Here is an 11,803-nt window from a genome sequence, read left to right as displayed (position 1 = left end):
TTAGAATATTTTCATTACCCCAAAAAGGAATTCCACAGCCATTGGCAGTCACTTCCCGTTCTTTCCCACCCCAATGCTAGGCAATCACTAATGTGTTTCTGTCTCTATAAATTTGCCTGATTTGAACATTTAGTATAAATGAAGTCATGCAATATTTCATCTCTCTGACTTCTTTCAATTGGCATAATCTTCTCAAGGTTTAATTGTGTTGTACTATGTGTCTATAATTTATTCATTTTAATTGTCAAATAATATTCTATTCTATAGATATACCATATTTCTATCCATTCCTCAGTTCATCAACATTTGTGGTGATTTTCACTTTTTTACTTTAATGAATAATCCTGCTATGAACATTCACAAAAAAATTTTCTGTGTGAGCACGTTTTCATTTATTTTGGATATGTACACAGGAATAGAAATGTTATATCCTATGGTATCTATAAATTTCACTTTTTGAGGAATTGCAAACTGTTTTCCAAAGTAGATGCACAATTTTATATTCTGATTAGTAATGTATGGAGATTTCCATTTTTCCACATCCTGTCTGGCACTTATCTGTGAATAGAGACAATTTTACTTTCTCCTTTCCTATATAAAAGGCTTTTTTTTCTTCTGTAGTTGCCTACCACCACTACAATTTTGAGTAGAAATTATGAAAGCTAACATCCCTGCCTTGTTGCTGATCTTACACCCAACATTAGGCATAAATTTAGCCGTGTATTTTTTTTAACAGATATTCTTTATCAGGTTGAGGAAGTTCTGTTTTATTCCTAGCCTGTTGGGTGTATTTATCAGGAAGAGTAGTTGAATTTTGTATAGTGATTTTTCTTTATCTATTGAGATATTCAAGTGACTTTTATCTTTGGTTTTATAAGTATGGTGTATTCTATTACTTGATTTCTGGATGTCAAACCAAATTTGAAGTCCAAGGATAAAACTCACCTTGTTATGGTACATAAACTTTTTATATATTGCTGAGTTCAGTTTTCTAGCATTTTGTTAATGATTTATGTGTCTATATTAGTAACATATTTATGGGTTTTTTTCCTTATGATTTTTTTCTGGCTATTGTATTAGGACAATACTGGACCCATAAAATGAAATGATAATTTCTCTTTCTTCTGTTTTCTGGAAGAGTCTGTGCAAAAAAAAAATTACAAAAAATCCTTTTTTAGAAGTTTGGTAAATTTTACCAGTAAATTCTTTTGAGTCTGTGCTTTTTGTGTGTGTGGTTGTTACTACCTCAATCTCTTTACTTGTTATAGGACTGTTTAGATTTTGTGTTTCTAATGCAGCTTCATTTCTCTTCTAGGAATTTGTCAGTTTCACCTATGTATCTAATTTTGGACATACATTTGTAAAAAACATATTACCTTATAATCCTTTTTATTTCTGTAAAGTTCACGGTAATGTTACTTCCTTCATTCCTGATTTGTAATCCCCTCTTCTTACATTGGTCAGTCTAGCTAAAAGTTTGTCAATGCTGTGGATCTTTCAAACAAACAACTTTTGGTTTAACTGATTCTTCCTATTGTTTTTCTCTTTTCCATTTGATTAATTCTCACTCTGTTCTTATTATTTATCTTTTCTGTTTAATTCTGGTTTACTGTGATTTTCCCCCAGTGTCTTAACGTGAAAGTTAGATTAAGATATTTATATTTATTCTGTTACAATGTAATCCTTTTCATCTATAAATTCATCTCTTTTCACTGCTTTCATGGCAGCCCCAAAGTTTGGGGTTGTTGTACCTCCATTTTTATTCATCTTGATTTTTTTCCTCTAATTTTTATGTTTTTTGTTGGCTTATTGGTTATTTTGTAGTATTTTAACTTTCACATATTTGTGAATTTCCAAATTGTCTTCTTTGTTTATAATTTCGCTCCATTGTTGTTGAAGAAGCTATTTCAATTATTTTAAATTTGTTAAAGATTTGTTTTATATTTTATAGAGTTTCATGTGCATTTGAGAAAAAATTCTATTTTATTACCATTAGATTGAGTATCCTATGGATGTCTGTTAGGTATAGATGGTTCATAATTTGTTCAAGTCTCTTTCTTCCTTGCTGATCTTCACAGTTCAGTCTATTAATAATATTTTAATCTCCAATTATTAATTTTCTGTTTATTCAATTGTATTCAGTTTGTTTTACTTATTCTAGTGTTTTGTGTTTAGTTATACATACTTTAAAACTGTTATGTTTTATTAAAAATTGTCCTTTTGATTGCTATAAAATGTTTTTCTTTATTTCTAACTACATTTGAATTTGTGTGTGTATTGGTCCATTTTCACGCTGCTGATAAAGTCATATCTGAGACTGGGTTACAAAAGAGGTTTAATGGACTTACAGTTCCAAGTGGCTAGGGAGGTCTCATAATCATGGCAGAAGGCGAAAGTCACCTCTTACATGGTGGTGGCAAGAGAGAGAATGAGAGGAACCAAAAGCAGAAACCCCTTATAAAACAATCAGCTCTCGTAGGAAATATTTACTACCACGAGAACAGTATGGCAGAAACTGCCCCCTTGGTTCAATTATCTCCCACGGTGTCCCTCCTGCAACACATGAGAATTATGGGATACAACTCAAGATTTGGGTGGGGACACAGAGCCAAACCATAGCATTCTGCCCCTGGCCCCTCCCAAATCTCATGCCCTCACATTTCAGAACCAATCATGCCTTCCCAACAGTCTCCCAAAGTCTTAACTCATTTCAGCATTAACTCGAAAGTCCACAGCCCAAAATCTTATCTGAGACAAGGTATGTCCCTTCTGCCTTTGAACTTGTAAAATGAAAATCAAATTAGTTACTTCCTAGATACAATGGGTGTACAGACATTGGGTAAATATAGCGGCTCCAAATGGGAGAAATGGGCCAAAACAAAGGGGCTACAGGCCTTGTGCAAGTCCAAAATCCAGCAGGGCAGTCAAATCTTAAAGCTCCAAAGTGATCTCCTTTGACTCCATGTCTCACATCTGGGTCACACTGATGCAAGAGGTAGGCTCCCATGGCCTTGTGAAGCTCCGACCCTGTGGCTTTGCAGGGTACAGCCCCACTCCTGGCTGCTTTTATGGGCTGGCATTGAGTGTCTGCAGCTTTTCCAGGCCCAGGGTGCAAGCTGTTGATGGATATATCATTCCGGGATCTGGAGGGCGGTGGCCCTCTTCTCACAGCTCTGCTAAGCAGTGCCTCAGTAGGGACTCTGTGTTGGGGTTTGGATCCCACATTTCCTTTTGGTGCTGCTTTAGCAGAGGTTCTCCATGAGCACCCTGCCACTGTAGCAAACTTCTGCCTAGACATCTGGGCATTTCCATACATCTTCTGAAATCTAGGTGGAAGTTCCTAAACCTTAATTCTTGATGTTTGTGCTCCCTCAGGCTCAACACTGGATGGAAGCTGCCAAGACTTGGGGCTTGCACCCTCTGAAGCCACAGCCCAAGCTGTATCCTAGCCCCTTTTAGTCACGGCTGGAGTGGCTCAGACACAGGGGACCTAGTCCCCATACTGCACATAGCAGAAGGATTATCTCTTTCACAGCTTTGCCTAGTGATTCTATGTAAGTGAATACTACTGGAAGGACAACATAGCACCCAACAGTTTATTAACTGGACTTTAGCACATAAAAACCAGCAAGCCCATCTTTTTCTCCTTACTCTCCTTCTCATAGGAAAAAGGCACATAGAATAAACAGGATCCATCTCTCATATTTTGTACCCAAAAGGACTTAATCTGGGGCAACAAAAAGTTTAAGATCAATAATTAGGGCATATCCCTACAGAGGAAAAGGACAAAGGCCCTAGTGGGCAAAAACTCTATCTCAATCCTGACTCAAAAGCTTACCTGCACCCTCTCTGAAACGAATTTGTGAGGATGTTATTTATGGGAATGCACCTTGATGGGGCAACTGGGTTGTCATGAAATACTCAGGAACCCAGCCCAGCTCTAGAACTCACCCCGAGCACAAAGGCAGTGTTGGGCACGCTTGTAAAGGACCACTAGAATCCAGCAGCATGAACCCCTTTCTTTGTGGTGAAGAGAGGCGGGAAAACAGGTGTAGGACTGCTACGTCGGTGAGTGTAACTAATCCGATAAGCAGAGGTCCATGGGTTGTTATGCACCCTGGAAAGGATTAAGAAATAGGACCATAGAGGATGCTCTAGGACTAATGTTCAGCAGAAAATGACTAGGGGTGCTGGCATCCTTATGTTCTTTTTTCAGATGAGAAATGTTCCCCGCAAGGCAAAAACACCCCTAAGATGTATTCTGGAGAATTGGGACCAATTTGACCCTCAAGACACTAAGAAAGAAGTGACTTATATTCTTCTGCAGTACTGCCTGGCCACAATATACTCTTCAAGGGGGAGAAACCTGGCCCCATGTGGGAAGTATACATTATAACACCATCTTACAGCTAGACCTCTTTTGTAGAAAGGAGGGCAAATGGAGTGAAGTGCCATATGTGCAAATTTTCTTTGCATTAAGAGACAACTCGCAATTATGTAAAAAGTGTAATTTATGCCCTACAGGAAGCCCTCAGAGTCTACCTCCCTCTCCTGGTGTTCCCCCAGCTCCTTCCCCAACTAATAAGGACCCCCCTTCAACCCAAATGGTCCAAAAAGAGATAAACAAAGGGATAAACAATGATCCCAAGAGTGCCAATATTCCCCGATTATGCCCCCTCCAAGCGGTGGCAGGAGGAGAATTCGGCCCAGTCAGAGTGCGGGTACCTTTTTCCCTCTCAGACTTGAAGCACATTAAAATAAACCTAGGTAAATTTTCAGATATCCCTGATGGCTATATTGATGTTTTACAAGTGTTAGGACAATCCTTTGATCTGACATGGAGAGATATGTTACTGCTAAATCAGACACTAACCCTAAATGAGAGAAGTGCCGCCATAACTGCAGCCCAAGAGTCTGGCAATCTCTGGTATCTCAGTCAGGTCAATGATAGGATGACAACAGAGGAAAGAGAACGATTCCCCCACAGGCCAACAGGCAGTTCCCAGTATTGGGATGCAAAATGAGAACATGGAGATTGGTGCCACAGACATTTGCTAACTTGCGTGCTAGAAGGACTAAGAGAAAACTAGGGAGAAGCCTTTGAATTATTCAATGATGTCCACTATGACACAGGGAATGGAAGAAAATCCTACTGACTTTCTGGAGAGACTAAGGGAGGCATTGAGGAAGCATACCTCCCTGTCACCTGACTCTAGTGAAGGCCAACTACTCTTAAAGGATAAGTTTATCACACAGTCAGCTTCAGACATTAGAAAAAAACTTCAAAACTCCGCATTAGGCCCAGAGAAAACTTAGAAAACCTATTGAACTTGGCAGCCTCAGTTTTTTATAATAGAGGTCAGGGGGAGCAGGCGGAACAGGACAAACGGGATTAAACCAAAAAAAAAGGCCACAGCTTTAGTCATGGCCCTCGGGCAAGCAGACTTTGGAAGCTCTGGAAAAGGGAAAGGCTGGGCAAATTGAATGCCTAACAGGGCTTGCATCCAGTGCGGTCTACAAGGACACTTTAAAGAAGATTGTCCAAATAGAAATAAGCTACCCCCTCGTCCATGCCCCTTATATGAAGGGAATCACTGGAAGGCCCACTGTCCCAGTGAATGAAGGTCCTGTGAGTCAGAAGCCACTAACCAGATGATCCAGCAGCAGGACTGAGGGTGCCCAGGGCAAGCTCCAGCCCATGCTGTCACCCTCACAGAGCCCCGGGTATGCTTGACCATTGAGGGCCAGGAGGTTAACGGTCTCCTGGACACTGGCGCAGCCTTCTCAGTCTTACTGTCCTGTCCCAGACATCTGTCCTCCAGATCTCTCACTATCCGAGGGGTCCTAGGACAGGCAGCCACTAGATACTTCTCCCAGCCACTAAATTGTGACTGGGGAACTTTACTCTTTTCACCTGCCTTTCTAATGATGCCTGAAAGCCCCCTCTTTTTTTAGCGAGAGGCATTCTAGCAAAAGCAGGGGCCATTACACACCTGAACATAGGAGAAGGAAAAAGGGTAAATATATATGCAGACTCTAAGTATGCTTACCTAGTCCTCCATGCCCATGCAGCAATATGGAGAGAAAGGGAATTCCTAACTTCCAAGGGAACACCTAGCAAACATCAGGAAGCCATTAGGAGATTATTATTGGCTGTACAGAAACCTAAAGAGGTGGCAGTCTTACACTACCAGGGTCATCAGAAAGGAAAGGAAAGGGAAATAGAAGGGAACCACCAAGCAGATACTGAAGACAAAAGAGCTGTAAGGCGGGACCCTCCATGAGAAATGCTTATAGAAGGACCCCTAGTATGGGGTAATCCCCTCTGGGAAACCAAGCCCCAGTACTCAGCAGAAGAAATAGAATGGGGAAACTCATGAGGACATAGTTTCCTCCCCTCAGGATGGCTAGCCACTGAAGAAGGAAAAATATTTTTGCCTGCAGCTAACCAATGGAAATTACTTAAAAACCTTCACCAAACCTTTCACTTAGGCACTGGTAGCACCCATCCGATGGCCAAAACATTATTTATTGGACCAGGCCTTTTCAAAACTATCAAGCAGACAGTCAGGGCCTGTGAAGTGTGCCAAAGAAATAATCCCCGGCCTTATCGCCAAGCTCCTTCAGGAGAACAAAGAACAGGCCATTACCCAGGAGAAGACTGGCAACTAGATTTTACCCACATGCCCAAATCTCAGGGATCTCAGTATCTACTAGTTTGGGTAGATACTTTCACTGGTTGGGCGGAGGCCTTCCCCTGTAGGGCAGAAAAAGCCCAAGAGGTAATAAAGGCACTAATTCATGAAATAATTCCCAGATTCAGACTTCCCCAAGGCTTACAGAGTGACAGTGGCTCCACTTTCAAGGCTGCAGTAACTCAGGGAGTATTCCAGGCATTAGGTATACAATATCACTTACACTCAGCCTGGAGGCCACAATCCTCAGGAAAAGTCAAGAAAGTGAATGAAGCACTTAAACGACATCTTAAAAAAGCTAATCCAAGAAACCCACCACGCATGGCCTGATTGTTACCTATAGCCTTACTAAGAATCCAAAACTCTCCCCCAAAAGCAGGACTTAGTCCGTACGAGATGCTGCGTGGATGGCCCTTCCTAACCGATGACCTTGCACTTGATGGAGAGACGGCCAACTTAGTTGCAGACATCACCTCCTTAGCCAAATATCCACGAGTTCTTAAAACATTACAAGGAGCCTGTCCCCGAGAAGAGGGAAAGGAATTATTCCACCCTGGTGACATGATATTAGTCAAGTCCCTTCCCTCTAATTCCCCATCCCTAGACACATCCTGGGAAGGACCCTACCCAGTCATTTTATCTACCCCAACCGCGGTTAAAGTGACTGAAGTGGAGTCTCGGATACATCGCACTGGAATCAAACCCTGGATACTGCCAAAGGAGCCTGAAAATCCAGGAGACAACACTTGCTATTCCTGTGAAACTCTAGAGGATCTACGCCTGCTCTTCAAGTGACAACCGTGAGGAAAGTACCTAAAATCATAGATCCACATGGCCCTCCCTTGTCATATTTTCCTTTTTACTGTTCTCTTAACCCCTTTAACTCTCACTGCACATCCTCCATGCCGCTGTACTACCAGTAGCTCCCCTTACCAAGAGCTTCTATGGAGAATGCGGCTTCCCAGAAATATTGATGCCCCATCGTATGGAGTTTTTCTAAAGGAAACCCCACTTTCACCACCCACACCCATATGCCCTGCAACAGCTGTAACTCTGCCACTCTTTGCATGCATGCAAATACTTATTATTGGACAAGGAAAATACTCCTAGTTGTGCTGGAGGGCTTGGAGCCACTGTCTGTTGTACTTACTTCACCCATACCGGTATGTCTGACGGGGGTGGAGTTCAAGATCAGGCAAGAAAAAAACACGTAAAGGAAGTAATCTCACCATCTTGGGAGAGGCCCGCCACCATCTTAGGAACTCCAAGAACAAAGACCCGCCAGTAACATTGTAATTGATATAATTTGATTTAGGTCTACCATTTCACATTGAGTTTTCTATATGCTTCCTATCTGTTTATCTCTCTTTCCCTCTTTTACTGCTTTATTTGTATTAAATTAATATTTCTAATGTATTAAAATTTTTTGCACTACATTTGAGTTTTATTTTTAATGCTTCCCATTGTGCTTATCATATACTTCTTAACTTACTGGAATCGACTTCAGATTTATACTAAATATTAAAAGATAGTTATCCTTTTAGTTACTCCTATATAGCTCTATTGTCTCTTACCTCTTTTCTATGCAATTATTGTTGTACATAATGATACACTGTTGTGCATATTACTGTACATAATTTTATGTCATTTAAATAAATTGATGAAAGCGTGTTTAAATAGTGTAGTTTTTCCTTTTATTATTACTTGGCACATAATAATTAGACCATGCGGTACAGTGTGACATTTCAATACTGGTATATTTATACAGTGTGTAGTGTAAAATCAGGATAATTAGCATATCCATCACCTCGAACATTTATCATTTCTTTGTGTTGGAAATATTCAAAATCTGCACTTCTGTTTGAAATACACAAACGTTATTGTTAGTTATATTCACCCTATAGTGCTATAGAACACCTAGAATGTATTCCTCCTACCTAGCTGTACTTTCTGTTTAACCAACCTTTGCTGTTCCCCCTACAGTGTTTTGTATTGACCTTTTTTATTATTATTTCTGCTCTTTTATCCACTTCATCACATCAGGTAGAAATTTTCGATTAGGTAATATTTTATAAATAATGTGAAAAGAAAAGAATGAATATACATTAGGAGAATGTGAAGGGCAACAGGACAAGGTGGCACAAAGATGCCAAGGAGACTTGGAGGAGCTCCAGCAAACAGGTGGCACTAAACCACATCGGCCCTCATGAAGAGGTTTTCAATTTATTCTAAAGTTGCTACTCTTGCATCCAAAATAGTACTTATGGTTGTGCAACATTGTTGCATTCTAGTAAAAATTTTTATTAAAAGTGGTATGAGGGGCCGGGCGCGGTGGCTCAAGCCTGTAATCCCAGCACTTTGGGAGGCCCAGATGGGCGGATCACGAGGTCAGGAGATCGAGACCATCCTGGCTAACACGGTGAAACCCCGTCTCTACTAAAAATACAAAAAAACTAGCCGGGCGAGGTGGCAGGCGCCTGTAGTCCCAGCTACTCGGGAGGCTGAGGCAGGAGAATGGCGTAAACCCAGGAGGCGGAGCTTGCAGTGAGCTGAGATCCGGCCACTGCACTCCAGCCTGGGTGACACAGCGAGACTCCTTCTCAAAAAAAAAAAAAAAAAAAAAAAGTGGTATGAGGGTTGGCGCCAAAATGGCCGAATAGGAACAGCTCCAGTCTGCAGCTCCCAGCTTGCATGATGTAGAAGACGGGTGATTTCTGCATTTCCAACTGAGGTACCAGGTTCATCTCACTGGGGCTTGCCAGACAAGTGGGTGCAGCCTACGGAGCAGGGCGGGGCATCGCCTCACCCGGGAAGCGCAAGGGGTCAGGGAATTCCCTTTCCTAGTAAAGGGAAGTCCTGACAGAAGGTACCTGGAAAATTGGGACACTCCCACTCTAATACCGCGCTTTTCCAACGGCCTTAGTAAACTATACACCAGGTGATTATATGCCGCGCCTGGCTCGGAGGATCCCATGCCCACTGAGGCTTGCTCACTGCTAGCACAGCATTCTGAGATCCAACTGCAAGGTGGCCCTGAGGCTCAGGGAGGGTTGTCCGCCATGGCTGAGGCTTGAATAGGTAAACAAAGTGGCCGAGAAGCTAGAACTGGGTGGAGCCCACCAGAGCTCAAGGAGGTCTGCCTGCTTCTGTAGACTCCACCTCTAGAGGCAGGGCATAGCTGAAGAAAAGGAAGCAGAAACTTCTGCAGACTCAAACGTCACTGTCTGACAGCTTTGAAGAGAGTAGTGGTTCTCCCAGCACAGAGTTTCAAATCTGAAAACAGACAGACTGCCTCTTCAAGTGGTCAGAGTTAGCCTACCCTGACCCCCGAGTAGCCTAACTGGGAGGCACCTCCCACTAGGGAGGTGATGGACACCTCATAAGGCTGGGAGCCCCTCTGAGATGAAGCTTCCAGAGGAAGGATTAGGCAGCAACATTTGCTGTTCTGCAGCCTCCGCTGGTGATACCCAGGCAAACAGGGTCTGGAGTCGACCTCCAGCAAAATTCAACAGACCTGCAGCTGAGGGTCCTGACTGTTAGAAGGAAAACTAACAAATAGAAAGGACATCGGCACCAAAACCCCATCTGTAGGTCACCATCATCAAAGACCAAAGGTAGATAAAACCACAAAGATGGGAAGAAACCAGAGCAGAAAAGCTGAAAATTGTAAAAATCAGAGTACCTCTTCTCCAAAGGAACGCAGCTCCTCGCCAGTAACGGAACAAAGCTGGATGGAGAAAGACTTTGATGAGTCAAGAGAAGAAGGCTTCAGACGATTGGTGATAACAAACTTTTCCGGGCTAAAGGAAGATGTTCGAACCCATCACAAAGAAGCTAAAAACCTTGAAAAAAGAGTAGACAAATGGCTAACTAGAATAAACAGTGTAGAGAACTCCTTAAATGACCTGATGGAGCTGAAAACCATGGCACGAGAACTACATGATGCATGCACAAGATTCAGTAGCAGATTTGATCAAATGGAAGAAAGGGTATCAGTGATTGAAGATCAAATGAATGAAATGAAGCGAGAGGAGAAGTTTAGAGAAAAAAGAGTAAAAAGAAATGAACAAAACCTCCAAGATATATGGGACTATGTGAAAAGACCAAATCTATATCTGATTGGTGTACCTGAAAATGATGGGGAGAAAGGAACCAAGTTGGAAAACACTCTTCAGGATATCATTCAGGAGAACTTCCCCAACCTAGCAAGGCAGGCCAACATTCAAATTCAGGAAATACAGAGAATGCCACAAAGATACTCCTTGAGAAGAGCAACTCCAAGACACATAATTGTCAGATTCACCAAAGTTGAAATAAAGGAAAAAATGTTAAGGGCAGCCAGAGAGAAAGGTCGGGTTACACACAAAGGGAAGCCCATCAGACTAACAGTGGAACTCTTGGCAGAAACTCTACAAGCTAGAAAAGAGTGGGGGTCAATATTCAACATTCTTAAAGAAAAGAATTTTCAACCCAGAATTTCATATTCAGCCAAACTAAGGTTCATAAGTGAAGGAGAAATAAAATCCTTTACAAACAAGCAAATGCTTAGAGATTTTGTCACCACCAGGCCTGCCCTACAAGAGATCCTGGAGGAAGCACTAAACATGGAAAGGAACAACCAGTACCAGCCACTGCAAAAACATGCCAAATAAGACCATCAATACTAGGAAGAAACTGCATCAACTAATGAGCAAAATAAACAGCTAACATCATAATGACGGGATCAAATTCACACATAACAATAGTAACCTTAAATGTAAATGGGCTAAATGCTCCAATTAGAAGACACAGATTGGCAAATTGGATAAAGAGTTAAGACCCATCAGTGTGCCATATTCAGGAGACCCAATTCACATGCAGAGACACACATAGGCTCAAAATAAAGGGATGGAGGAAGATCTATCAAGCAAATGGAAAACAGAAAAAGGAGGGGTTGCAATACTAGTCTCTGATAAAACAGACTTTAAACCAACAAGATAAAAAGAGACAAAGAAGGCCATTACATAATGGTAAAGGGATCAATTCAACAAGAAGAGCTAACTATCCTAAATATATATGCACCCAATATAGGAGCACCCAGATTCACAAAGCAAGTCCTTAGACACTTA

The 11,803-nt window shown here is 41.7% G+C and overlaps 1 pseudogene; it reads left to right on the top strand.

The window, feature by feature from the left end:
* The first annotated feature begins 4,216 nt into the window (after positions 1–4,216).
* LOC144334574 (uncharacterized) lies at positions 4,217–5,316 on the top strand (annotated as a pseudogene).
* Positions 5,317–11,803: the final 6,487 nt, after the last annotated feature.

The sequence above is a fragment of the Macaca mulatta genome, chromosome 14, assembly GCF_049350105.2.
Source record: "Macaca mulatta isolate MMU2019108-1 chromosome 14, T2T-MMU8v2.0, whole genome shotgun sequence".
Classification (NCBI taxonomy): Eukaryota; Metazoa; Chordata; class Mammalia; order Primates; family Cercopithecidae; genus Macaca; species Macaca mulatta.
This window is presented reverse-complemented; position numbering and strand designations above follow the sequence as displayed.